The following is a 25,788-nucleotide window of genomic DNA, read 5'->3' as shown; positions in this document are numbered from 1 at the left end:
GCATCTGGACAGTTCATTTGAATGGCCACAAGAGAGCAGTAAGAAATTAAAGCTTACGAAGATGACTCATGGTCACACTTTCTGTGTATGTGCTCTGCTATTAGGAAGACTCGAAAGACAGGCCTATTTCTATTCGTTCTTAAGCTTAGAAATACAGTTTAGAATTTCTTAATTTTTTAAAACCCTTTAAGAAGGACCATATAAATAGCATTTGCTGAAATTTACTGAAAAGAACCTTGAGCTAGGGCTTTTCTGAACCTCAAGTTCATGTGTGGAAATAGAAGACAGTAATCACTCTGGGCAAAGGGACCTCTTGAGCAGTCATCCAGCCCATCCCTTCGGATTATTCAAGCCTGACAGAAAGGTATGTAACTCATTTACAAAGTCCCTCAGAAGGAGATACCAGCATCCTGTTCTAGAACATGGTCATCCTTTTAAAACATTAGCTATGAGGAAATGTATTTTTACGTGTAATTCTGTTTCCTCATGTTGTAATTTAGCTGCTACTTTAATAATATCTAGGGAGATGGTGGATGTTTGCACAAGACCTGTCCCTTTTTCTGTATGTGCCCCGTCCTTTTCTGCACATACAAACTTTGCCACTTTTTACTTGGAATTTTGAATATTGTGAATACACAAAATAAATTTAAAAATTAAGAATTTGCGAAATGACCAACAACAGCCCCAATATACGAGACGTTGTTAAGAATCAGTCTCGGAAAAAGATTAAGAGCCAGTAGAAGAATAGACAAAGGACAAGAATGGGCAATTCACAAAAAGCAGACTCTCAGCTAGTCAGTAAACAATGATCCATGCTTCACAGTAAACAAAGGAATGTAAATTAAAATGGGGTACCTTCCTATTATTAGATAAGCATAGGTTTAAAAGAATTGCAACGTCCAGTGTTAGCAAGAGAGAACAACCACTAATAAACACTGGGGCATTTGTTGGAACAACTTTCCTGAGGGCAGTTTGGAAATATATATCAAAAACTTAGGAAAAAAAATGAATTTTCTCTAACCTAGCAATTCGGCTGAAAGGAATTGAGTCTATAGAAACATTCAAGCCAACACAAGCATAGAGTGTAATAGTAAAAAGAATTGGGAAAATAAAAACTTAAATTGTCTCAGGAGGAGAATTGATTAAATAAATTAAGGTATACCCACACAAAAAGACTACTTTGCAAATCATTAAAAATACTGCACATATATATTTATTGATATTGAAAACCATTGTTATATTTTAAAATAAGATTGAAAATAGCAGGGCATGATTTCACATAAGAAGTAATTGTGAATGACTACATAGAAGAACGTCTGGATGATATACACCAAATTACAATTATCTGTGGGTAATGGCTCAGATTTCTGTCTTTTTCCCATAGACATTCTTATAGAGTCTGCATTTCTGTTTGTTTTAAATCAATTATATGTTACTTATAAAATTTGTAAATACACAAGCTTCCTTACCCCATGTCAGTGACCTGACATGCAACCTATTTCATCTTTTTCTGGATGTTTTAAATGATCACATTCTCATTGATTTTGAAATCCATATTCAACCTATAATTAAGATAATGGAATATCTTTTGAAAGGGATTTTACTGAATTTGGCTTCTCTGTAGCTGAAGATCTCTGATAAAAGGATAACTTTCCACTTTCTGCAGATTTGGAAAGGAAGACTAGGTTTCCTACTATAAACCACTGGCAATTCTTCATTTTCCTCCCCGTTTAAATTATCTTTTGATTTCTAAAATTATCAACTACTGACTACCTGCTATGAACCTAGTACTAGATTAGACCTCATGACAAGCTGCAAGATAAGTATTAGCCTCAATTTAAGATGGCACACAGGCTCGAAGAGGCTCAGTACAGCCTGTGAGGCTGAATGGTGTAGAGGCAGAAGGAGGATCACCCTACACTCTTTAGGAACCACAATTTTGCATTTTTTTTTTTTTAACATGAAGGGGGCCTTTTTTCCTAATTGCTCACTGTTTTCTTCAGACATGTTTCCTTAACCATTTGAAGCTCATTTTCCTTCTACCCCTGCCCTGAACTCTTCCAGATTGAAAAAAAAAAAAGAAACACAAGAAAGTCTGAGATGCCTTTTAAAGTTTTATAATTTTCTTCCCTGCCTTTACTTGCAGAAATTGAGAGTTGGGCTGTGAGGGTGGGTACAAGGCAAAGCCCAGTGGGCCCGTTCAGAGTCCCCCTCCTCAACTTAGCACCAATGGTCTGAATCACCCTGAGATAACTGCCCACTTGTTGTACTTTATGTTTCCGTTTACAAAATCGGAACAGGTTTTGTTGTCACCCTCCTTGGTCAGTTACGGCTCCACCCCTCTTAAAAATGTATTTTCTCCTTCTTAGAAAAATCTAAAGAATGTATCATGGTGATGTAAAATCAGAAAAGAAAGTAAGTGCGTCTGTTTTATCCATCACATCTGAAAATGTCTCTAGCTGCCAATCAACGTGTGTCAATAGCCAGTGCTTTTAAATACGCTCCACTCTGTGGTTCATGGGATGACTTAGCAGCAGGACATTGAAGTCTGGGCTACACAATGCAGACAGCTTTGCCATCAATGATGAGTAAATGCACTAGTCATTTCCAGTCTCCCTTCTGGCTACCTTTGAAAAGGAATTACTTCACCATGCCCTGACCATTACCCTCTTGGGTAAAGAGGTTTTTTGAACTTTGGAGGATCTGCTGACTCTTACCAGTCTCTCCCTACCCTTTTTCTTTCCTATTCCCTGAACACTGTTCTCTTTCCACACCCAGGCTTTTTGTTTATGCATGCTTTTAAACAATATGTTAAAAACAAGAAAATAAGTTTGAACTTTAAAACAAATCTGAAGGGAACCAACAGAGCAAAGACATTCAACAGTGAATGGGCAGCAAGGCAGAGACATAGGAGATGAAGGGAAGGGCTGTGGGTGGGGTCAGGGATTAGAAACATGGGTACTTCCTTTCCTATCAGCTCACCAAGTTAGGGTGAGTCATCTAACATTAATCTTTTCTGGAAAAGGGGATGTAAGGCTACTTCCTTAAAGAAATTCTATGTGAGCAGATACAGTAATGTAGAAATACAAAATCTCTTTGAAAAATGTTCCCATAAAAACTCCAACTAGTCTTTTTCTCTCTCAGCTTGCTTAGCCTTTACATGTTGGAGATCATGACAAGATACTTCACTGACATTAAAAGAGGAGGAATGTTATCACTCAATTTTTTTGAAACTTGGCTTTTTCAGTAGAGTTAATATGTTATACCGGAGAAGGCAATGGCAACCCACTCCAGTACTCTTGCCTGGAAAATCCCACGGACGGAAGAGCATGGTGGGCTGCAGTCCATGGGGTCACTAAGAGTTGGATATGACTGAGCGTCTTCATTTTCACTTTTCCCTTTCATGCATTGGAGAAGGAAATGGCAACCCACTCCAGTGTTCTTGCCTGGAGAATCCCAGGGACAGGGGAGCCTGATGTGCTGCCGTCTATGGGGTCACACAGAGTCAGACACGACTGAGGCGACCTAGCAGCAGCAATATGTTATACAGCAAGTATGAGGTTGCTCAACTTAATTAAAATAAAATATCAGATTCCAATTGTACTAACATTCATGAAGTACCTAGCCTGTGTTGGATTCTCGCTCTAGGTACTAATAGAAACTAAATGAATGTAGGGCTCTGGCAAGAGTTAAGGTAACTGCAGAATCTAGGGAATGAAAATTAATGGGCCCTCACGTAGCTGTAGTAGATTAAGACCAGTCCTGGGCTTTTTCCGGCTAGTGGGCTTAACTATTAATAAATTCAATGATTTGGTCATTCAACCATCCACCCAACAAGAAAGAACATCCAGTGACTATTCCAGACCAGGCAATGACCCACCAAAAATAAGATAAAGTCCCCCTTTTCAGGAAGCACATATTACTGTATAAGGAGACCAAAAATAAACACATAAGCCAATGGAACAATTAGAGAATACTAGAGAATAATGAGTATCCTGAAAGAGATAAGGTAGTTAAAGGAGAAGCCCTAGGAGCGTTCTTTTTTTTTTAGTTATTGTTTTTTTTAATTGGAGAATGATTGTGTTACCATGTTGTGTTGGTTTCTACTGTGCAACAGCCGTAAGTGCATATGTATGTATATCCCCACCCTCCTGCCCCCACTTATACCCTACCCCCCCATCCCAGCCCTCTAGGTCATCACAGGATGCCAATCTGGGCTCCCTCCCTGTGTTACACAGCAGGTTCCCGCTTGCTATCCATTTCACTCATGGCAGTTTGTATGCGTGTCAATGCTACTCTCTCAGTTCATCCCATCCTCTCCTTCCCTTGTGTCCACAAGCCCGTTCTCTACATCTGCCTCTGTATTCTCGCCCTGAAAATAAGTTCATTAGTACCATTTTTCTAGATTTCATACATGTGCATTAATTTATGGCATATTCTATTCTTTTTCTGACTCACTTGATTCTGTAGAACAGGCTCTAGGTTCATCCATCTCATTGAAACTGACTCACATTCGTTCTTTTTAATGGTTGAGTAATATTCTATTGTATAAATGTACCACAGCTTCTTTGTCCATTCGTCTGTCCATAGACATCTAGGTTGCTTCCATATTCTAGCTATTGTAAATAGTGCTGCAATGAACATTGTGGTATATGTGTCTCTTTGAATTATGGTTTTCTCAGGGTATATGCCCAATAATGGGATTGCTAGTTCTTGCCTGGAGAATCCCAGGGATGGGGGGAGCCTGGTGGGCTGCCGTCTATGGGGTCGCACAGAGTCGGACACGACTGAAGCACCTTAGCACCAGCAGCAGTTTAATTTTTAGTTTTTAAAGGAATCTCCAAACTGTTCTCCATAGTAGCTGTTCTTTAGATAAGGTGGCTCTGAGAAGAGTTGTTTGAGTTGGTGACATGATGAGTAAGTTGAGATCCAAAGGATGGCTGAGAAATCAGTACTGTGATGAGACAGAAAAAGAGTATTTCAAACAGAGGGAACAACCAGTTGAAAGTCTTCAAGTTAGAACCAGGAATAAAGTCATTGTGAATAAAATACAGTGCCCAAAGAGAAAGTAGTAGTAACTGAAGTCAGGAAAATGATACAGCCTAGATTATGGCAACTTTTTGATGTCACAAAAAGGAGTTTGGATATTGATCAGCATGTAACAAAAAGTCATTGGAGGATTTTAACAGGAAAAAAGAAAGATCTTACCTGTATTCATTTTTTAGAGAAAATTCAGACTCCTCTATGAGGAATGGATTATAGGAGAGCACGAATGAAAAGAAGGAGACAAGTTAGGAAGCTTTATCAGTGAGCTTTCAGGTTTATACAGGCATATAAAGAAGCTTACATTGATTTATATAAGAAGCTGTATAATTCATCCTTGTAATAAAAAGATGGTGCAATGGACCAGATTCGCCATGTAATATAAGGACTTCTTATGGTACACCTAGAAGTCTTTGACAATGTTCCTTTGAAATATAATAATAATGGTCTCACCAAATGAACTTGGTGGTGACAGAATTAAAGCAGATGAAACCAGAACTCTGCACTAGAAAGTCAGTTTCTCTTTGTGTTTGATTCATTTTGATTTTCTCCTCAAACTTAAAAGAGCATTTTTACCAGAACTGATAATATGAATAATACTCACTCTGTGTTCACCTTCCTAAAGATGACCCCTTGGATTTCCAATCTCCCCAACCATTGCAAGCTAAGAAGAAGAAGGTAGGGTCAATAAGCTGCTGGTGCTAACATGGAAAATGAGAAGTAGAGCTGCTAGCCGAGCATAGGTACTATGTCTGGACTTCAATAAGGCTGTAATCAGAACCACATTGCTTTGTAACAGGAAATCTGGGCTTCTAAGAACTGCAAAGTGGAGATTTACCAACTGACCTAATCATGCAAAGAAAACGTCAAACTGCAATAACAGATTTTTGTACTCCTGTCTGCTTAAAGAGCAGAGGTTGGGGCCCCTGCCCAGCACAGATCATGAGGCACACAATTATCCAGGCTCCATGTTTCAGTACAGAGTTTTGCTTAAATGTGCCAGATATTGTTAAAAATACAAAGAACCCTGTTCATAAACACCAGGCTTTCTACCAATCTAAAAGCACATGTTTATTTGTGTGGTCGGTGGCCTGCATATTTTAAGAATCATGTAAATAATAAAGTCAAACTACTTTAGTTGGTAAAAGTGAAATTGATGGCCCAATAATCAGACACATTTGTGGGTTGTTGTATCTGTACATACATTATTGATGAGAAATAGTGGCCATAGACTTGTGAGAGACTTTATAAAAATACACTTCAAAATTTACATCTTCCGTGGTGGGAAAGAATGGCCTTTCTTTTTTTTTGCTTCAGAACACAAGTGGAAAACAGATATAATAATTTTTAAAACTTATAATGACTATTCCTTAGCTACGCCTTAAGGAAAAAGAAATACAACAGCTTAAGGCTAATCAGACCTGGAATGGAAAGCTATCTAACCATTAAATATAATCAGAATATTTGAATTATTTCTTCCTTACCTTAGGGAAGAAAAGTAAGAGACCAAAGTTCAGACCAAGACAATCGATTGTTGCCCCATATGAATCCTAACTAGAAAAAAAATAAAGTCAGGAAAGTCTTCAATATCACAGAATAAAGTGGCCAATCCTAATTAGCTTTAGAATATTTAGATGCTTTCACATTTGTTTTAGACAAATAGATGTTCTTTTTGAAACCTAAGTTTTGATGGAGTAACCATTTTTATAGTATGCCACCCTACCCTCACTCTTCTGTTTATAGACACCTGTAGCCTCAAAACATGCTCCCTGCAGAACTGAGTCCAAGCTAAGGTCATCACCAGTTGACAACCTTTTTTTTTTGAAGTGTGAATAGAAAAATTAACATTCATTTTTAAAATTTATATATGTATTTTTACGTTGTCTATTTTTACATATTTCTTTTTCTCATACCAAGGCAGAGATTAAGTTAGCATATAAATAACTCAAAATCACTTTCTGATTTTTGGCAAAGCATGATTGGTCATTTGTGATCTTTGCAGCTTCATCTGGATGGTGGACTTTTTACTTTTTGCAAAACCAAGAGTTGCCATCTCCATTTGATCACAGCATACTTTCTCTCTGAGCCTGCCTGAGGTTTCACCACAGAGGGCACAGAGTAGTGGCTGCAGAGACATGAAAGCTAGTTAAGGGGACGGAACCTCCTTGTTCTTTCTGAGCTCTGTGCAAATGGAAGTGAGTTTTCTCGTAGAATAAACATATGAGAACCAGCATCTCTGGAGCCCATTCATGTCACCCTTTCTTAATAAACTGCCATAGAGAGAGCTGAGGGAAAATCGCTAGGACTTCAGACAATCTGGACCTGGTGTTTTTTTTAAAAAAAGGAGAGCGATGTAAAGGTAGTGCATTTGTGTCTCACTCATTTTATCCAAATAGGCTAACAGATACAGTCAATAACAAAATGGTCAAGATAGAAAAGCAAAGCGCTCAGGGAAATCAGGATCAAATTCCATATCCCCCAGCTCACCCCGTTCTGACTGCCAAGCCACATGGTGTATGATGGTTTTAAAGTGAACTACAACTTGCATGGGGCAGCGGGGGTTGGCGTTGTTTTAAACTGTACTATTATGGGACAGCTGATTAAGGGGAGTCACAGACATGAATGCACTGCACAGAGGTTCCTTTTGGGTATCAGAACAAATAACAAGAAAAAGCAGGAAACAATACCTTTAGTAATTAAAAGGAAAAGAAAGAAAACTGCAGCTTTAGTTGTGCATTTAAAGAGCTACTTCTGACTCAAATTCTGCATGATCATAGATCCAGAACAAAATAAAGCCAATATTTGATTGTTAACTAATGATGTGAGTTAAGAAATCTAAACCTTGCTAAGAGATAACTAGTATTTATAAAGATTTCATTCAGTATTCTATAATATAAATTATTTTAGTCTGTTCAGTATCTTTAAAAACACTCAAAATATACTGTTTAAAGCCTCAGGCTTAACAAGGTTAAACATACACTCTGGTAGGAAGAAAAATTGACTTACAAATTTGGAAATTTTCACTGAGTTATATGAAATAAGAAGCTAGTTATTTCCTGCATACTAAAGGTGAACAATATGCTTTTTCCCAAATAATTACAGGGTCAACATCACCATTACTCAAGGAAAACATTTAGGATAAGTAACTTAAAAATATTAATATAAAAGTTAATTTTCAGAATATATGGTTATGATATTACTGAGTTATTTCCTAAATAATGAATAATACAGTTCATTATTCTATTTGAGACATCAGGGTAATTTAGATTCATCTAATATCCAAATCCCATTAATATTTTAGTAAGTATTATCTTTATGTCAGCCCAGGGAGCTACAACAACAATTCTTACCATGAAAAGGGAGCTGAAGTAAAAATCAATTTAAATGAATTGAGGAGGAATGGTCCCATTTAAATAGTTATCAGTTACCACTTTCCCAAATGAGATTTTGAAGAATATCCTATTTTACTTGAATATTTATTCTCAAACAATTTGGATTACTTTCCTTTTTCTGTTACTGCATTCACATTTCTAACCTAGAGATTAGGAAAAATAAATAATTTGCTTCTATGCCATTGTTCTGTTTTAGAATGATAAATGACCTACCTGGATAATGAGTGATTATTCATTTGTCAAGCATCTCCAGTGAACTTTATCCTAAATCTATGTAAGTATTGAGGGGCGTTTGTGAAATAAACAAAGGGAAATAACAGAAAACAATAACTTGTCTTAATCTTGCACTATTTTATGAATGAGGGACTCTCCGGCTTAAGACTCACAGTTTGGATTTACTTTTAAAAGTATCGAATCATGTTTTCATGTATACTCTACAAGTAGAACGGTGTTTCTTACTACTGAGTCATACTGTCTGCAAGAACTAGAAAGGATTCTTTATATTTGCTGTTTGTGTGTTTTAAGACTTCTAAATTTTCTTTCCCAAACCAATGGAAGCATACAAACGTTGCATTGTAAATGCACACAATGGTGTGAGCTAACCTGAAATAATATGACTGTTGTTGACTGTGGTTCTTTAAAAAAAAAAATTTCCCCCAGCGGCTGCTCCTGACTCCAGTTTTGAAACATTATTTCCATGCATATCCATGAATTATTTAGAATTTCTGACTTTGCAACTCTCTTTTTCTGCTGATTTTAACTCTGGTTTTGAACCATTGTCCTTAGAAAGATGAAGAATCTGTAAGACTGAGTTCCACAGGAGCCCCCTATTTATGTAAAAAGGTTCTCCATAGGTGCTTTTACTTTCCAGATTGACTTTGTTGTTCAACAAAATGAACACATCGTTCGTTAGAGTTTTACTATAAACGAATGTAAAATGAGAGTTTATGTAGGTACAGAAACTACAAACATAATGGAAAACAAAAAAGAATAATTTTGCATTATGACAATTGTATCTGGAAGCAGAAAAGTCTCTAGCATTTATCAAATTATGAGTCATCAAGGATGACTGAGCTCTCAAAAGCTTTCCTACCCATATTTTTCAAGTTAAAAACATTTTATTCTAGTATCTTTTTTAAAAAACATCCAAACAGCTAGTTCAGAGAAGTATTGTTTTTGATATATGGCAGTCAATTTCGTCAGCAAAGAAAAAGGATTAAACACTTGCTATCTAAAGGAAAAAATTTTTAATTAATCAACTAACTGTCAGATTATTGCCATGAGGGTGATCACATACAGGGTATCTTTCCATACAAAGACCAGCCATCCTTGAATTTGGAGGAATGGCAACGTCATATGGGTGCAACAGCACGAAGAAGTCTGTAATGGAATCTGTCTTCAAACCTAGCTTTGTTTGTTTTCTCCTTTTCCTCTTGCCTTTTCCCTTCTTCCCTCTCTTTTCCTTATGTTCTATTGAAGTTTTGGCGTCTCACTGCTCAAATAGAGCATCTAGGACCAAGTAGGCTTTTCTATTTGATTTGAACTTTCATCCAGATCATTTGCATCCTATAGACACAACACCATTTTTCAAAATAAGATCTGGCATCTGCAGTTGAACTCCGCAGTTCAACTGCAGATGCCAAAAATGCAAGGTGCTATGATGGCGTTTTATAGTGTCTAGTGGAAAAACTCGTAAGTGGAATTCTTTCTCCATCAACTTTCTTACATTAAAAGGATCAATTTTTTAAAATAAACTCAGGTTTATGGAAGAATCATCAAACGCAAATGCTTGGTTCCTTAGGGCAAAGCGTCTCAGTTAAGACACATTTTTATAATTTGCCTCTATTCCAAACGTTTGATCATTTTACTGTGTTTGAGGGAGTGAAAGCTTTCTCTTCTGGTGCTTCTTGTATTCCCCAATAAATGTTGTTTATAAAAACGGTAAACAAATCTGATTGAATGCATAAAATGGCCATTTAAGAATATAGCCTAAAATAATCATGTCAAAAGAATTTTAAGGTAGCAATATTGCAGATTTTTAATAAAAAACAGGTTTTGGAAGTTTGTCTTGATAGTCAAACTATGAAAAAAATATTCTAGTAATATCTTTAAAATTTTAATATTCCAGTAATACTTTAATAGTATACCATATTTAATAATTCCTGACAAATTAATACAACATAATACTATTAAATATCTCAGGAATTATTAAAATAATATATGTAGATTTCATTTTTAAATTACTGATAAATTTTAATTTGTATTGCACTTTAAAGTTAACAAATTTTAAGGAATTCCATGTCACTTTAAAAATGAGTGTGGATATAAATATGAATTTTTTAAAGCATACAGACTAGTCCAGTGGTTTTGAAAATCATCTTAAGTATAGTTTTAACTTTACTTTTCTATGTTGTCAATAGTATTAAAATAATTTAAATTGAAACTTGTTAAAGTAAAACATTAACATTGTTACATATTTTAGTAAGTTATCAATTCAAAAATATTTATTTGTAAAAGAAATGTTTATTTATAAGTTCCTTCTATTACAAAATAAAATAATATAATATTCTTAGGGAAATAATGACCTTTTTTTCTCAATAATGTAGATTTGTGTTCCCTCATTCCATGGTGTAAGCACAAACAGGAAACAAGAAATATATTTTTCTAAACTAGTTTAAAATCTTTTTTCAAGAACTGGAGCATACTTTGGATGTATGTTTCTTAGCTGTTTGTTTGTTTTTTTAGACAGGATATAGCAGTAACTTCCTACAATTTTAACCCTTTTGAAAAACACACTTATTCAAAAAGTTTTAATGGCAAAAGATAAAAACAAGAATCACTGACACATTTATAGCAGGAAATTTGAAAACTTAAGTTTTGTGTTTTCTTTGCAAGGAAATTTCTATTTTTTTTCCCCAAACACCTTTGCAAATAACATAGAGCTCATGATAAACAAGATGTGTCTTGCAAAAAAGATCACATGTTGAGTAGTTAACCCAAGGTGCAACATGCCCCACTTTTTCCTAAATTATTAGGAAACACTTTCCAGAGTCAAGGAATAGCTTATTTATTTATATTTATACAATGTTTAAGAAATGATAATACACTTTTAGTCAAGAAATTACTTAAGTGAAATTATATGACTTGTGACTAACACTGTGTGCTTTTGTTTTTAAAAGGGAAAATAGAGTTAAGTACATTGTTGGGATGTATTTATAGCACATTTTTATTGTTAGGTTATGCTTTCAGAGCTTTAGGAACATTTGAGAACAATAATCAGTGGTGTGTAATGGTATTGTTAGTGGAGTCCTTTCTATTGAATTTTCAAGATGTTGTAAAATGAGATTATGTGAGTAGCACCTCTGGACACTTTTTCCCATCATTGTGTTGGTATCAATCGCTGACTTCCACCATTTCTCCGGGTATTAAATAGAGACACTGTTTCCCACTGCCTTGATTGGAGGGTTTATAATACATGACAGAACTGATAACCCTACTGAGATTAAGCATTGTAACCTTATGAAAGCTAAATGAAACCTTCAGCTACAGAGAGTGTCTCCAAGACAGATCTGAGAAGGTATAAGAAATTTTACTTTCATCACTTATTCTGACAAAGCACTTATCCACATAAGCATATCTAACCCAGAAAGATAGTGAGAAACCCTGCCTTCTTTAGCTTCAGCCACGGACTGGCAGCCCTACTACTGCTGAGACAATCTTTGTCAGATGCAGACGCTATAATACCTCATTGCAGAAAGTGCGGCATGCTTGCATGTCCCTTAGTGCACATGGACAGACTGCCAGTGCACAGCAGATCAGTTTGCAATTGGGAGGGCTCGGCAGGGCTGGAAATTGAAGTATGTATGAAAAACGGTGTCTATTCCTGGCATTGCCCCTGGAGTCATCTGTAACTATGGAAAAAGCCTTCTCACAAAACTTGCCTGTTTCCCCCATGGACACACCCACAAATACAAAGAAAATGAAATTTAACAATCGGTCATTGACTCTCCTCCATAAGGATCAGTGGAGTCAGATATTAACCTATCATCTAATCTGATACATTGAGGGCTGTATACCAGTTTGTGAGGCCTGGCTGTAGAGACCAATATAGCTACATCCAGTCACTGACACCGTAAACAGTTTTGTTACATTTATCATTCTCATTGGTTATGGGCAATCCCCCATGACCAAAGTACAGAAATTGCATACCCTTTGCTCACCTGTCTCCAGACTTTTAAAACAGCAGCTATCTCAAGAAAGCCTTGGAGAGTGCCTTGGTTAGCAGAGAACTGCTACCTAGAACTGAAATGCTTATAAATCTTTCCACCTCTCATTTGTTGTCCTTACTTAGGCTGATCCCTCTTTCATATCCACCCAATCCACCTAGTGTTCTCATTGACTTAGAAGCTTAGTCCCCACCCAACTTCCAACTTCCATGAAGTGTTGCCTGGATTCTGGCTCAGAACTCCCCTTTTCTCTCTCAATCTGTATGTTTTACAATTCATTTCAACAGGGAACTATCAACTGACCCATTGGAAAGAATATAAGCTAAGGCTTGAGTAGCTGGTGACAATTTAATGTTGTAGAAAGCTTTTTCAGGTGATCAGTTGATAGCACCTTAATCTAAAGGAATTTTTTTTCAGTATTTTTTCTAGATGTTTATTTATGTTTTGAAAAATCTCAGATACAGACATTTTTTAAAAGGAGCTTTTAGTTAACTGCAAAGTTACAGTGGATTGTGATAGTCTAATGCTACTCTGAGCTTGTCAAATAAATGATACACAAAGGCTTTCATTTAATTCTGGACTCCTTATTATAAAATGATTGACAAATCATAAGGTATTCAGATAAGCATGACAGAATAGGAGTTCAGTTCAGTTCAGTCGCTCAGTCATGTCTGACTCTTTGTGACCCCATGAACTGCAGCATGCCAGGCCTCCCTGGCCATCACCAACTCCTGGAGCTTACTCAAACTCATGTCCATTGAGTCAGTGATGCCATCCAACCATCTCATCATCTGTTGTCCCCTTCGCTTCCCGCCTTCAATCTTTCCCAACATCAGGGTCTTTTCAAATGAGTTAGCTCTTCACATCAGGTGGCCAAAGTATTGGAGTTTCAGCTTCAGCATCAGTCCTTCCAATGAACATTCACGACTGATCTCCTTTAGGATGAACTGGTTGGATCTCTTTGCAGTCCAAGGGACTCTCAAGAGTCTTCTCCAACACCACAGTTCAAAAGTATCAATTCTTCGGCACTTAGCTTTCTTTATAGTCCAACTCTCACATCCATACATGACCACTGGAAAAACCATAGCCTTGACTAGATGGACCTTTGTGGCAAAGTAATGTCTCTGTTACTTAACACGCTATCTAGGTTGGTCATAGCTTTTCTTCCAAGGAGCAGGCGTCTATTAATTTCGTGGCTGCAGCCACCATTTGCAGTGTTTTGGAGCCCCAAAAGTAGTCTGCCACTGTTTCCACTGTTTCTCTGTCTATTTGCCATGAAGTGATGGGACCAGATGCCATGATCTTAGTTTTCTGAATGTTGAGCTTTAAGCCGACTTTTTCACTCTTTCACTTGCATCAAGAGGCTCTTTAGTTCTTCTTCACGTTCTGCCATAAGGGTAGTATTATCTGCATATCTGAAGTTATTGATATTTCTCCCAGTAATCTTGATTCCCAGCTTGTGCTTTATCCAGCCCAGTGTTTCTCATGATGTACTCTGCATATTAGTTAAATAAGCAGAATAGGAGAGAGGTCTGAGAATCAAATCACGTTAAGACAATGAAAGTAACTATGGATGTTTTATGGTGAGAAATCTTTCAGATGAGACACCCTCGTGATCTTCAGTGGACAGGGTTATAGCAGGAGGAATTAGACTTATTCAGCATGGTTCCCAAGAACTCCATGTTATAGAAAGAAAGATGCAGCTCTATGTATAGAAAAAACTATCCAATGGATCTGTTAAAAATGAAAATCTTCTTTTTGAAAATATCTGAGACAAGTATCAAATGACTGCAATTAACAAAATCTTGTTCTCAGCCATTCAGTCGTGTTTGACTCTTTTCAACCATGTGGACTGTAACCCACAAGGCTCCTCTGTCCATGGGATTTTTCAGGCAAGAATGCCAGAATGTGTTTGCCATTTCCTCCTCCAGGGCATCTTCCTGACCCAGAGATCAAACCTACATTTCCTATGTCTCCTGCATTGGCGGGCAGATTCCTTACTACTGAGCCACTTGGGAAACTCCTAACAAAATATTACTCTAGAATAATTTTTAAATAGATTATTGAAAGAAAAAAAAAAAAGAATAAGGAGACACTTACAGAATGCAACTGCAGGCAGTGCAGTCAAGCTTCCTAGAAATCTCCTCTCCCTGTCTCTTCCTCTTGGGAATCACACACACTCATCTTTCTCTTTTTCTCTTAAACCTGCTACATTCTTCTCTCTGCAGAATGAATGGATCCTCAGAAATTCCTGGTTTCTGTGCTTCCACAGTTTCAACTTGCGTGTGGCTCTGATTTGCCGTAGCAACAACTCTCTTATCATCGCCATTTTCCTTAGCATTCTAGAACCCAACAGCATCTTTCTTCCATTTCTAGGTTTTATGGTTCAAATTCTGCCAACAAGGTTTTGTTGGATTCTTTTGAGTCCAGTTTCCCACAGATGATTCAGTGCTGGGACAAGGGGCAGATTCTTTTAGAAGAGTATAAGGGAGAGACAGTCACTAGAACTGTTCTAGTCATCTAGAACATGATAGTGAGTTCTCTCCTTCTGGAAGAAGAGCAGAGACTAAATAATCATCCTTGGCATTAAACTCATCTTGAAAGTGAAAGTGTAAGTGTTAGTTGCTCAGTCTTGTCTGACTCTTCGGGACCCCATGGACCATACTATAAACTATGAGGCTCCTCTTTCAATGGAATTTCCCAGGCAAGAATACTGGAGTGGGTTGCCATTGCCTTCTCCAGGGTATCTTCCTGACCCAAGGATCAAACTCGGGTCCCCTGCACTGCAGGCATGTTCTTTACCTTAGTCCACTATTATGTCCACTATTAACATCACCTTAGTCAAGGTCACCATTGTCTCTCATTTGGAATATTTCAAATGCCCAATTTGCATTCCAAGATGATTCTCAACTCATTTCCACATTGCAGCTAAAGCAATTTTTCCAACCAGTTCTAGCATGTCATCATGTTTAAAACAAGACTTATCAGACTGATTTCAAAATCAAATATCCTTTAAGAATCCACATAGTCTGGGTCTTGCCAGCCTCTCTGGCTTCATCATATACTTTGCTCCTTGCTCTCAGTGCTTTGACCATACATTTCACTTTCAAAAATGAAAATTTACCAAGTTTCCTATCACCTCAATACTTTTAAACTTGTGACATCCTGTACCAGAACACTTGGTTCTATCTTTAGGTTAGTTAACTTCAACTGAGCCTTTACATCTCAAATTAAGTATCATGTTTTCAGAGAGGTACCCCCCATGAATGTTTGCTCCCATGGCACACAGTTATCATTCTTGCACATTTCAACCCAGTTGAATTCTTTAGTTCAATGTGTGTCTTTCCCACAAGAGTATAAAATCAATGGGAACACCTCCTAATGCCCAGTGAGGTCCATGGTTTACATAAAATATAACTCAATAAATATTGTGGAGAAAATGAATCATTGGAGAGATCTAGGTCTAATACCAGATATTCTGAAGATGTGAAATTATTTATTATTTCTAGGAAGCTTGACCTCACTGCCTGCAATATCTGATTGCATTTCCAGAGATGATGAAAATTTGACACATCTTAAAAACCTATAAACATAATTAGAAAAAGCAAGACACTTTGTGAAAACTTATGAAATCAAAAGTATATTTTAAAAGGTATTGTTATTTCTCCACACAGAAGGAAAGCAATAAAAATTTTATGTGGGTTATTGTTTGGTATAAATAAGCTTTGGAATAAAGAAATTTCAGACAAGCAGGAAAAATACCAGATTTTAATTCTTTCAAGAAATTCTTATTTCAAGTACCTAATATATGCTAGGAACTATTCCAGATATTTTAGAAAAGCAGGGCGAAAAAAATAGAAATTAATCCATGCCCTTAGGGAGTTTATATTCTAGTAGAATAGCACTGTTAATAAGATACACAAAAATATTTTAAAAAAAATTAAAATAGTGAGGTGTTCACCCAGACTTGGTCGACATTTGAAAACTTAAATATTTCTGAAGTTAACCTATAAAACATTAGTGTTTTCTCTCCTATCCATTAATCTCCTAGGGAGTCCTCTAGATGTTGCATAGAGATATAAGAAAAAGACTTTAAATAAATATTGAAACACAGATAGATGTAACTTCTTTGGTAGATTTGCAATTCATAGATTTATGTCTAAATAAATTATGTAAATATTATTTGAACTTGGATAACTTAAATATTTCAAAGTAACAAAAGGCTAAGATTCTTATTCATCACATACTAAAAATTCTATCCAAAAGATTTACAAAAAATAAGGTAATTTTAGTGACCCTGCCCCTTTTTGCTCCCTCTAACACCCAGCAAGATAGCAGAGAGATTATGGAAAGAACAAGATTCCTAATAGTCCCCGGATCAGATTGGTCGTGGGGATACGTGAGAATCTAGATGCCAAGAGTAGAAAAGAAAACGGGGAAAAAAAATTGATATGGTATCTCTTTTAATACCTTTTGTTTTAATTCCAAGGGATTCTTTGTTGGTGCAAGGCAAACAATAGACTCTGTAAGAGCAAAGTTCACAGCACAATAGAGGCTCCAAAATGGATGTCAATGCAAAAGGAAATTGGGCCACTTAGAAAACAGAATGTTGCCTTTCATCTTAAAAATCCAAGCCAAATTTAACTCAGAGAAGACAATTCTGAGCTTAATAGAGGTCTGTGCCTTCTGTCATTGGTTCACTTAGAACTCACATATATGTCCAACAGAGATCATCAGTGCAATATCTGATAACACTAAGAAGTCATTCATTCATTTGATAAATATGTATTCACGCCTACTGCATATTAGGTACAATTTTAGGCGCTAAAGATAAAGAATGAAATAAACTCTGTCCTTACACAGAGTATAATCTAGAAGATAAACATATAGAAAATAAATAGATATATGTCTAATATAATGTCAGATAGTGATAGTGCTATAAACGGAAATGTAACAATAAAAGGTGATAGTGAATAATTGGAAGTGGTCTTTAAGATAAGATGAACACATATGACTTGTCTGTTAAGGTAACATTTATGCTACAGAGGAGTGAACCAGGAGAAGCAGATCCAAAGAGACTGTAGAGATGAAGCTGGGCCACTATGGACCATAATAGGATATAGTGGTGGCTTGGAAAAGAATAATAGGAGGTGGTAAAAATAGTCAAATTTAGTAGAAAGAGAAAGAGAGGGGATTATTATCTACCTACTCAGGCTCACAAATAGAATTTTAGTGCTAGATCACCAGTAAACATTGAAGATTCCATCAAAGATGATAAAGAGAGCTTCAGTGATACTTGTAGTACTGGTGCAATTGTTAAATTGTTCTCTGGTAGTGACCACAGAACTGTGCTTCCTGATAACAACATGGGTAATAGGAGCCAAAATAATAATAGAAGCAAGGTAGGAACAGTTATTATAGGAAGTACCCCTGTTGGTGAGGCAGGTAAGAGAGCATCTAATATTTATTGACATACTAGCTTTAGACATTTTGCAAGTGAATGGTGGAACCTCAGGTCTGCAAAAAGCAAAGCATGGATCCTGGAGGATTAATAATGGACTATTAAAATCTCAACCTGAAAATCTATTAAAATCTCAATCCTGAAAGATGATGCTGTGAAAGTGCTGCACTCAAGATGCCAGCAAATTTGGAAAACTCAGCAGTGGCCACCGGACTGGAAAAGTTCAGTTTTCCTTCCAATCCCAAAGAAAGGTAATGCCAAAGAATGCTCAAACTACCACACAATTGCACTTATCTCACACGCTAGTAAGGTAATGCTCAAAATTCTCCAAGCCAGGCTTCAGCAGTACATGAACCGTGAACTTCCAGATGTTCAAGCTGGTTTTAGAAAAGTCAGAGGAACCAGAGATCAAATTGCCAACATCCGCTGGATCATCAAAAAAGCAAGAGAGCTCCAGAAAAACATCTATTTCTGCTTTATTGACTATGCCAAAGGCTTTGACTGTGTGGATCACAATAAACTGGAAAATTCTGAAAAAGATGGGAATACCAAACCACCTGACCTGCCTCTTGAGAAGCCTGTATGCAAACCAGGAAGCAATAGTTAGAACTGGACAGGGAACAACAGACTGGTTCCAAATAGGAAAAGGAGTACGTCAAAGCTGTATATTGGTACCTTGCTTATTTAACTTCTCTGCAGAGTACATCATGAGAAATGCTAGGCTGGAAGAAGCACAAGCTGGAATCAAGGTTGCTGGGAGAAATATCAATAACCTCAGACATGCAGATGACAACACCCTTATGGCAGAAAGTGAAAAGGAACCAAAAAGCCTCTTGATGAAAGTGAAAGAGGAGAGTGAAAAAGTTGGCTTAAAGCTCAACATTCAGAAAACTAAGATCCTGGCATCTGGTCCCATCACTTCATGGCACATAGATGGGGAAACAGTGGAAACAGTGTCAGACTTTATTTTGGGGGGCTCCAAAATCACTGCAGATGGTGACTGCAGCCATGAAATTAAAAGATGCTTACTCCTTGGAAGGAAAGTTATGACCAACCTAGATAGCATATTAAAAAGCAGAGATATTACTTTGCCGACAAAGGTCTGTCTAGTCAAGGCTATGGTTTTTCCAGTAGTCATGTATGATGTGAGAGTTGAACTGTGAAGAAAGCTGAGCACGAAAGAATTGACGCGTTCAAACTGTGGTGTCAGAGAAGACTCTTGAGAGTCCCTTGGACTGCAAGGAGATCCAACCAGTCCATTCTGAAGGAGATCAGCCCTGGGATTTCTTTGGAAGGAATGATGCTAACGCTGAAACTCCAATACTTTGGCCACCTCATGTGAAGAGTTGACTTCTTGGAAAAGACTCTGATGCTGGGAAGGATTGGGGGCAGGAGGAGAAGGGGATGACAGAGGATGAGATGGCTGGATGGCATCACTGACTGGATGAACGTTAGCCTGAGTGAACTCCAGGAGATGGTGATGGATAGAGAGGCCTGGCGTGCTATGATTCATGGGGTCGCAAAGAATCAGACACGACTGAGCAACTGAACTGAACTGAACTGAAAATCTCAACCAAGTACTAGCCCCTCTTGTAGCTGCCATGCTTGGTATAGTAACTTTGTTAGAGCAGATTAATAAAGACTCAGGTGACTGAATATGATCACTGATTGGGTTAAGCGCATTCTTTTCTAATTGTAGCAGAATGGAAGATTAGGAACAGCTCACAATCACTTGAGACAGACAATCGCATATATGTCTTATCTTGTCCTCGAGGTTCTTTCACTCCCTGCCAAAGGATCATCCAAAGACCTACATCACATAGATATTCTGCAGAAAATCAGTTTGGCCTAATATCTTAATACTGTCATGTTAGTTAGACAGAATGACCCAGAAGTGGCAAGCATATTGGAGATCTTGGTGAGACACATGCATTCCAGGTTAGAAATAAACCCAAAGAAGATTCAGAGATGAGCCAGTCACTGAAGATCTTTGATATGCAGTGGTCTTGGACTTGTCAGTGCTTCCCATCAGGTGGATTCTTGGATGGATTAACTCAAACTTTATACAGGCCAACAATGAATGACAGCTACACTACTGCTTACACATGGGTAGTACTGAAAAAAACCAGTGGAAGGAAATTTTCCTAACAGGAAGAGCTTTTGGCTTTAAATTCAGTTATTTTGTTCCCCAGGCGCCCACTTTGGATAAAATGATTAGTTCAGTTAGAATGTATACAGCCTTGTAATTAATTGAATTGGTTATTCTGAATCCTGATAGAGAAAGGATTGGCAGGTGAGGGGTAGCGAAGTTTAGGAAAAAGGAATGTATACATGCTCAGTTGCTCAGCCATTGTGACCCCATGCTCTGTAACCCATCAGGCTCTTCTGTCCATAGGATTATCCTGGCAACAATACTGGAGTGGATTGCCATTTCCTTCTCTAGGGGATCTTCTGATCCATATGGATGGCTTAATATGAGTGGTCATGAAATATGAAGATCTTTGTATCACATAATGTCTCTCACACGACAGCAGTTGCCAGAGAAGAGGCCTTAAATAACAAAATAGAAAAAATTACTCAATAGTTGACATCACCCTTCCTGTCATTGGAAGCCCCCATTCTTGCACAATACATGCAGGAATAGAATAACCTCATGGGAGGAATGGAAATTTTGCACTGGATCTAAAGCACAAGCTAGCTCTCCTTCACTGAAGCTGATCTAGCTACCACCACTGCCAAATGCCTGAAACAGTCATCACTGAGTCCTCTATATGGTACTTCTTCAAGTAGAACAATTTTGGAGAAGCTGATGATAATATTGGACCACTTCTACCTATATTCCACATGTATTCTTAGTATAGATTTGCCTTTTTTTACTTGAGGGCTTCAACTAGCACCATCAGCAGAGGGTGTGCAGACTTTCACTATTAATACAGGAATACTAACAATACAACACTCCATAAGACTAAGGAATCCTCTACAGCAAAGGAAGTGTGGTGCTGGGCACAAGACCATTGAACCCACTGGGCATATCTCATGCTGCACCACTTAGCTAGCCTGACAGAATAATGGAAGGATATAGTGAAGGGGCCAGCTAAGAAATTATACATTCAGTCCACAGAGTACCTGAGTCCAGGACCCAAGAAGTATAAATGAGTGGTGCCACTACCATAATTCCCATTGACTTGAGGAATTTGTACCTCCCCTACTTGCCTGTTTAGAGATGTTGACTCCCAGAAGGAAATGCTTTCAGTGGGGAACATTATATTAAACTTTAAGTCACTTTGTTAAGAGACCTACAGCAAGGAAAGAGATGACTATGCTAGCAGGGATGATTAGCCTTGATTATCAAGGAAGGGAGATTTGCCATTACTCAAAGGAGGCAAGGAAGAATGTGTTTGGTATGCATGTGATGTACCTCAGTGTTTCTTGATACTTCCTCACCAATACTGACAGTGAATGGAGAAGTGAGGCAGCACAGACCGAGAAAGGCATGGTGACCTTGAGATCAGACCTCTGAGAGATGAGAGTCTGGGTTATCCCCAGAAGGTAAGTCACCTCGACCAGCATATGAGCTAACCAAGGGAAATTTAAAATCCGTGATAGAGATGGCAGACAATGAATATCTGTTGCAGCTTCAATAGCAGCTACAGCAGTAGCAGCTACAGAAGTAGCAGCTATGGCTAACTGCTATCTTGCTAGCTGTCTTGTTAACATTTTTCTTTTAAGTTTCTCCAGGTAAATATGTCTATCAGGATCATGAAGGAGCTTCTCCTAGAAAGTGGATCTGAGCTATGCCAAGAGTAGAGCTAAGCCATCCTATCTCTATGGATGCTGGGGTATGCTACGCATATTTTCCTGCTTCAGTATTAATCATTCAGTCTGTCACCTACTGGAAATTGCCCTCAGATGAAAGGAGTCACCTTATCCAAGACTATGCTCCCTTTCCAGGATCAGCCCTCCTCCAATGACTGGTTGATGCTCAGCACAAAGGACCAGCACCTTGACACAATTTGGGATAATTCTAAAGGCCATCTCAGCTTCAAAGAATTCCGCAAAGTGGGTTGGGATCTTCATTGTAACTGTATCATAGTGCCACCTCTCTCTCCCCTCTCCAGTCATACCTCCTTCACTACCAAAGGTATTGTTTCCAAGAACGCTCCCGAATAAATTTCCTACAAACAAATCTCCAGCTCAAAGTCTTTCTTAAAGATCCCAATCTATACCACAGGATGAGGTATTACTTATTATTAGGTGCTTAGTATACTTTAATTTTATTCCTGCCCCCCCAAACCTGCAAAGTTTATATTCAACTTTAAGTTTATATTAAACCCAGGTGATGTGGGTTCAATCCCTGGTCCAGGAAGACTCCACATACTGCAAGTCAGCTAAGCCAACGAGCCTCAGCTGCAAGTCCATGTGCCCTAGAACCCATGCTCTGCTGCAGGAGAAGCCACTGCACTGCAATGAGAAGACCATGCACCTCAACTAGAGAGTTGCACCTGCTCACAGCAACTAGAGAAAGCCCAAGTGCAGCAACGAAGACCCAGAGCAGCCAAAAATAAAATTAACTAAGTAATTAATTAAAAGAAATAAAGTCAACCCATTACAGTTGAGGAAAGTGAGACTTAGAAAAGTTGAATGCCTTACCCAATATTGCACCATCTATAACTGGTGGAATCAAGGTCTGAACCCGATAAACAAACTTCTCAAGCCTGTGCAAAATATTATAAAAGGTTGAGTGTTCCTGTCAGGGGCAATCATGTGAACGAAGATAGAGATAAATAGATAGATGATAAATTAGATAGATAAAGATGAAATATAGAGTATTTTGTGAAGGATAGTAGTGAATGGTGATGTGAGTAGCAGTAGGAAGAAATAAGTTAGAAAAAGAAGAGCTCAAATTTGAATAAGCCAAGAATGCCAGAGCAGACATGGGCTTACCCAATAATTGAAACAGTTTCATAAAATTCTCAAGTGAATGCTCTTATCTCCCCAAAGGAAAAAACAAAACAGTTCAGTTCAGTTGCTCAGGTGTGTTCCAATCCTTGTAACCCTGTGAACTGCGGCATGCCAGGCCTCCCTGTCCATCACCAACTCCCGGAGTCCACCCATGCCCAAGTCCATTGAGTCAGTGATGCCATCCAACCATCTCATCCTCTGTTGTCCCCTTCTCCTCCTGCCCTCAATCTTTCCCAGCATCAGGGTCTTTTCCAATGAGTCAGCTGTTCTCATCAGGTGGCCAAAGTATTGGAGTTTCAGCTTCAACATCAGTCCTACCAATGAACATCCAGGACTGATTGATTTCCTTTAGGATGGACTGGTTAGATCTCCTTGCAGTCCAAGGGACTCTCAAGAGTCTTCTCCAATACCACAATTCAAAAGCATCAGTTCTTCGGTGCTCAGCTTTCTTTATAGTCCAACTCTCACATCCATACATGACCGGAAAAACCATAGCCTTGACTAGAAGGACCTTTGTTGACAAAGTAATGTCTCTGCTTTTTAATATGCTGTCTAGGTTGGTCATAACAACAACAACAAAAAAAGATATGGCTTCTTGACAAGGCGAAAGTTAATGGAAACTTTACATTCACCCACTTAATTCTGTTCTATCTTTGCCCCGTATGAGAAAAACCAGGGGTGGAGGGAGAAGTGGATGGCGATAGCATAAAAAAAAAATCCCAGACGCCCCTCTTCAGGCCTTCTGGGGTGAAGGTGCCAGTCGTGGAATGCTACACTCCTGGCCTCCTGTGTTTATTCAGCCCTGGGGCTGAGGTTTGCCTTGGAGTTGTAACCTTTATAAGGGGTTTGCTTAATGACAGAATTATTCAGCTGCATACCTCACCCCAATTAGAAAAAGGCTGTTTGGATTCTAATTGGCCTTGACACAAGTCTGCTTAAAGAGATTCCCCAAGAATTATAGAGCTACTTTCAGAGTTTGACTTGGCTGGGAGTATGAAATGTAACACGGTTTTTTGAATTTTCTGCACTTACCATGAAATGACCAAGCCACAGGTATCAAACATGCTTTGTTTTTGTGTTATAATCACATTACAAATTGAACATTTCCACATGTGCAAGTTGGCAAATCTAAAATGAATGATTATGAAGACTGTAATTACATATATCAGGTATATATGGCCTACATATTTTCACTCACACAAAAGTGTATTTTCTTGAGTCCCTAGACATCCAGATATAGTGTGTTTATAGGATGTAAAACCATCATCCTATATATACACCAAAAATGTATATTTTTAAACAGTTATCACCAGGTCAGGTGATAAGTCGACATAATATTTGGAAGGTGCAAAACCAGGAAGGGATAGAGATTCCTAAGTTAACCATGAGGAAATGACTAACAATAATAGGTTGAAATCAAGAAGAATATAATTTGGACTAAATATCAAGAGGAGGGGAAAAAGTCAGCTTCCTGGCTATAATAACTGTAAGGCTATGAAATAATTCCTAAGGGAAGTAGAGACCTCTTCCTTAAAGCTGGACTTTGTAAATGAGGCATGCATTCTTGGAGTCCCTTATAACAAGCCATTTTGCTTTGGGGAGAGGAAGGAGATCCTTTCTGTTTCCATTTTCTGTGACCTGATATTAAGAAAAAAATCTCAGAAATAATCATATAATAACCCATTAAATGTTCACCAAACCACCTCTGAGCAAGATCCTGCCTTTACCTCATAGTGAACATTATGTCTCTGGTTCCTTCACAGCCAAGAAAAATCCCAAAGTCGTGCAATTTGTATTATAGTAACCTGGATTTTTTTTCCCCCCGAACTTAGCTTGGTCTTGACGGCCACTTGGTAGTCTTCAATTCCTCTCTGTGCCCCTCTCACTGCTACAGGGAGATTTTCTTTTTTCCCTAAGAAAAGCAACCATATTTGTCAGGGTTCCTCTCCCCATCTCAACCTCAACCACTTTCCATGGAGATGGGTTCTCAGCTGGCCAAGAAAATGAAAGCATAAAGCACGAGTGCTTTCAAACTCCTTCTCCCTCCACAAATTGCCCTGGATCCATAATTTTCCTCTCTTCTCAGGGAGGCTGGAGCCCTCCTTTGTCCTTGCTCTGTGTGCCATCCTGACCCCTATCATCTCCTATAAGGACTTGGCTGTCAGTCACTCACTCTTTTCAGGCTCTCAACTACTCCCTCAAGGTTAGTTTCTTCCCCCTGGCATGTAAATATGCCTTTGCTCACCAATTATTTTGGGAAGTGCTTCTCTGGTCAGCTCTCTAGAAGGCAGACCATCCTGTTGCTGGGCACACTCCTAGGGTCAAGGGATAGATATAAGGGGGATTGCTGGCAGGGAAAGAGGTGTGGATGGAATTTGGACTTGTGGGCTGGGTGGCCATACATATGTTATGGGTGCAGGGTTCCTCACTGTATGGAGGTTATGGGGTGGGAGCAAGAAAGGGCTCCTGTAGGCTGGCATTGACCTCTCCAAACTACCACAATCCAGGGCAGAACTCTGAAGAATCAAAGAGCTCAACATTCAAGCCTGGCTTTCCAGATGGTTATACAGGTACATTCGTCAAGTTAGAATGTGTAGAACATCTTCAGCAGTTCTTGCTGTTGGTTCACAGCTTTTAGACAGTAGACATACAGTATGTTTGCCTCCACTGATACTCTCTCCTGGACCCTGTTAATATGAAGAGT

The 25,788-nt window shown here is 38.2% G+C and overlaps 1 long non-coding RNA gene across 1 annotated transcript; it reads left to right on the top strand.

The window, feature by feature from the left end:
* On the top strand, positions 112 to 22,296 carry LOC102183826. The gene is made up of 4 exons (XR_001295750.2): positions 112 to 364; positions 8,632 to 8,709; positions 21,852 to 21,961; positions 22,074 to 22,296. It is a non-coding gene; the product is annotated as an uncharacterized LOC102183826 (long non-coding RNA).

This window comes from Capra hircus, chromosome 1 (genome assembly GCF_001704415.2).
Source record: "Capra hircus breed San Clemente chromosome 1, ASM170441v1, whole genome shotgun sequence".
NCBI lineage: Eukaryota > Metazoa > Chordata > Mammalia > Artiodactyla > Bovidae > Capra > Capra hircus.
This window is presented reverse-complemented; position numbering and strand designations above follow the sequence as displayed.